Genomic DNA, 4,736 nt, shown 5'->3' on the forward strand with positions numbered 1-4,736 from the left:
ATGTTTTGTGAGCCCGTAATAAAGAATAATTATGAATTAGAATGACTGACCATTTCCACTGCTATGCGGATGACACCCAGCTCTACCTGTCCACCAAACCTACCACATCTCTCCCACCCACCTCCCTCTCTGATTGCCTAACCGAAATCAAATCCTGGTTCTTTTGCAAATTCCTCAAACTTAACAGTGACAAAACTGAGGTTCTCCTCATTGGCACCAAATCCACTTTGGCTAAATCTGACAGTTTTTCTCTTACAATTGAAAACTCCCCAATTTCCCCCTCCCCTTCGGTCAAGAGTCTGGGTGTGATCCTCGACAGCACACTTTGAATAATAACCCAGGCGTCCATATGGGACAGGCCTTTAATTCCTTTTTGCACAAAACTGAAACTACTATGAAACAGTTTTTTTTATTTCAAACACAAAACTTACTGTACAAAACTTATCCAATAATATCAACACCACGAAAACAACATGGTGCAGGATGAGAGAAGTTAGCAGACAGAGAGTGATGGACTTCACATGACAGGATTTACAACTTGGATAAATTTTTATGAAAAGCTGTTTTGATTCTTTTTTATCGGTGGACCCTTACAGACTAAAGAAATATAAATAATCAAGGAATGGACACATTTGGACTCAACCAGCGGACTTAACGAGCTCTTCAAAGGTAACGGCATTCATCACCTTTTTTCCTTTCCTCTCTCGTACCATGCAGGTTCCGCCAGTAAATCTATAAGAATTAGACTTTGGGGCTCGTCGTTTGAATTGTGGAGAATCTAACGATCTAACGATGTGTAGCATTACATACTGACATATTGATCATACGTTTAAACATTAATAAGGGGTTTAAGAGGTTTTATACATCCAAAGAACTTCTATAAAAACCAGACCAGACATTTAATGGGGACATGGGTTTATTTTTCAAAATGTGTTCCCACACCAGGCCAGTACAGGAGATAGGTGGCTATTTGGGACTCGGCTATTAATTGAAGTTTTACAGTAATGTCACTCGGTCTGCATACTTCCATTTACGTAACATTACTTTCCTCCGACCGTCTTTCTCACCCGCTAGTACAGCCAATCTCGTTCATACACTGGTCACATCCCGCATTGATTATTGTAATTCTCTTCTCATTGGTCTTCCTCTCAAATCAACTCTGCTACCCATATCATCACCAGAACCCTTTCTATAAATCATAACAGCTTCATTGCCTCCCAGTTAAATACTGCATTGATTTCAAGACTCTGCTCCTGACCTTCAAGGCCGTTCAAAACCGTGCTCCTCTGTACCTCAATGACCTCCTTCATATTAACACATCCACCCGTACTCTTAGGTCTTCTTCTTCTATTCACCTCACTTTACCTCCTGCTTGTTTGACCACCATGGGGTTCAGAGCCTTTAGCTGCTCTGCCCCTCGTCTCCGGAACTCTCTTCCACCAGACATCTGCAACATGGACTCGCTTTCCATTTTTAAATCCCTCCTGAAAATACATCTTTTAACAACTGCCATTTCCCACATGATCACTATTTTTCAGTCACAGCAATCTAAAACCAGTTGTTATGTACCCTGATTTTTTGCACTGTAATTATAGTTGTTAATTTTATCGATTTATTGCTGTACTGTTTTATTATGTTTTGTGAGGTGACCTTGAGTGTTCAGAAAGGCGCCTATAAATAAAATGGATTATTATTATTATTAAAAAACGTCATAATGTGCAGGCATAAATAGGTGTTGTGTAGACTCACCAATCCTAAAACTCCCACCACAGTGATATCAATGGTCACGTTAGATTTGAAAAATATTTGACGGGACGCACCAGTTGTTTTTGGAATAATTCCTCTTTAAGTGCATCAAACAAGGAATCAGGAGTTGGGCTGGTGCAATTCAATGCTGCTACAAAACCTGAGTTTAAAAAGAGAAAGTAGAAAATGAAATTTGTGAGAAAGCTCATACATGCACAAGGAAGTACAGCAGCTCTTTTATTGTGCTATTATGCGCACAGAAGCATTGTAGCTCTTTCTTTGTCTGCTGTACACAATATGAGTATGTTAGAGAAGCCAACAATGGCTGTGGTTACAATAGTTTTGTTATCTTGAGATCACAGGGGTAAAATTAAATTACTACAATTGCTGTTATCGGCTTCTAAAGGTAAAGGTACTTTCCTGTCACATACACATACAGTACATAGCGAAATTCATCCTCTGCATTTAACCCATCCCCCAAAAGAGCAGTTTGCAGCCACTGTTCAGCGCCACTTGGGCACTATGCTGTGGTGGGAGACTGCACACATTCAAGAGCTTCAGTCACATTATAGCCTCTTGCCTTTGATACATCTGAAAATCTGAGATCTTTAGAGTCACTGTATGTCTTCAGACACTTATAAAAGTGTTAATGAGTTGTAACTGAAGGCTTCATTAATGGTCAGTGAAGACCAGCTTTTTCCACAACATGGCAATGCAAAAGTTCTTATAATAGCTTATAATGTCCATAAAATATTAGTAATAAATGTCCATAAAATATTAGGCCCAAACATTGTTTATAAAATAAATAAAGCCATTAGTCACAACTTACAAAAAGCTTCCAGTATAAAGGGTGCCTCAGTAGAATATAGGCACTGTTTTTTAAAAATCACATTTGTGCACAATAACTTTGACAATCTTTTAATAACCACAATAGAGATGAATTCTCTGAATTTCTGAAAAATAAAAGTTAGAAATTATTATTATTACACTTTATTGTCCACCTTAGTGGAAATTTGTCTTCGATTCCTCAGAACAGATAAACAACAGTGACACCACAGTTAAATTATAATTTAAATAATAAATGAATTCCTCATAGAAACAAGGTCTGAAACAATATTTATAAATGTACCATGTTATAAAACTAATTTAGTCAATATGCAAACTGTTATATATATACTGTTGGCATATATTAATTATTTATTTTCTTGTCTTTTATAACTACATATATATGTTCTAAAACGGGAAAGGGCAATACTTGCATTTCACTTGAGATTGTTTGTATTTTATGACAACAAATCTTAAGTTAACTTTCAACTAAACTTTTTTGAAAGAGGTTTCCACTGTATAGGACCAGAAGAAACGTGCCCAACTACCAACTTGCAATGTTTAAGACTTTGACAGGTCATCTTCTTAGCTTATTTTCTGAATAGTCATAATGTATTCCTGCCTTACCGTGAAACAGCATGAAACAGATGAAGATGAGCTCAGCAGGCTTTACTCTGTCATTTTCATTCTCAGTGAAGCCTCTACTATAATAAGTGCCTCAGATCACATACCAAAGAAGTCAAAACAGTGTGCTCCATCAGAGTGAGATGTTCTGCAGGGGTAACATCAATTTATCAGTAATTAGGTGAAATTTGTAACCACCTCCACTGACTAATATTGACTCAGTTGACTGATTGATGTGGCATGACTTAAGCCATAGGGGTTTTCCCAGTTGCTTGCAGAGATCCACTCATTTTTGAGTAACCATATTTGCATAATGATTGCATAGATTGTACAACAGGTTGTTGAATCATCAACAGGTAGATTTGCTTCATAATGTGTATTCTTGTATTTGTGACAGCTGAGGCCAAGGCAAACACAAAGGTAGGCACTTGGATGGTTGTTGTATCAGTTGAGAATGTACAAAAATTATGCTTTGCCTCTTTTAGTGCTGCGATGGTTAAGTATGTTAGTGAGGCTGAGGAGGCTGAAAATCAGATACCTTTAGTCATATCAATTCAAATCCATTCAATCTAGCTTTATTGGCATGAATGTAAAACAACAAATGACACTGCCAAAGCCACAAATAAATTACAAAAGAGCAATTCATTTTATACAGTTCATTAATAACTATAAAAAAATAAAAAATAAAGATAAAGTAAATAATACAGTAATAGGGTTTGTGTATGTGTGTTAAAAAATAAAATATTAAAATTTAAATAAATAAATAAAACAGTATCAAATGTGAGATTAAAAAAAAACTAATATATTTAGTGCATGAGGTTAGAAAGTGCAGCTCTGTCTCTACCTGTCGTCTGTCACACTGGGAGCAGATTCTCTTCTCTATCTGTGGCGACCCTTTTCTATGGCCAGGCTGTGTTCACTTAGTCTGTATGTTGTCAACATTTTCTTAGTTTAGGACATTTATTTTGCTCAGGTAATATGCCAGTGTGAATTCTCTTTTTAGGGTCAGATAACATTGTAATTTACTTTGTGTTTTGATCGTTTCTTTCCAGTATTCAATATATTTTTCTTTTTGCATGCTGATAATTTGGTCTGGTCTGCTTGAGTTGGTGTTGCTGTGCTGAGTCTGGAGACTTGTTACTGCAGAGAGCCTCAGGATCAGCTGGCTGAGGGGACTCTTCTCTGGTTTCAGCTCCTGGTATGTTACGGCTTTGTGATGGTATATCTGGGGGTTAACTGATTTTAAGTGATTGTAAAATTTAATTGATCTTTTCTGTATTTTTAGTAAGAGGGGGTATTGGCCAAGCTCTGCTCTGCACAGATTATTTGTTGTGTCAAGGTTGTGCGTGTTGTGGCTTCACAAATGCTTTGCTGCATACCTCGGTTGTAACGAGTGGTTATTTCAGTCAAAGTTGCTCTTCTATCAGCTTGAATCAGTCGGCCCATTCTCCTCTGACCTCTAGCATCAACAAGGCATTTTCGCCCACATGACTGCCGCATACTGGATTTTTTTCCCTTTTCACACCATTCTTTGTAAACCC

The sequence above is a fragment of the Micropterus salmoides genome, unplaced genomic scaffold, assembly GCF_014851395.1.
Source record: "Micropterus salmoides isolate LMB-PRFRI ecotype aquatic unplaced genomic scaffold, ASM1485139v1 Ms_hic_scaffold_5, whole genome shotgun sequence".
NCBI classification, from domain to species: Eukaryota; Metazoa; Chordata; class Actinopteri; order Centrarchiformes; family Centrarchidae; genus Micropterus; species Micropterus salmoides.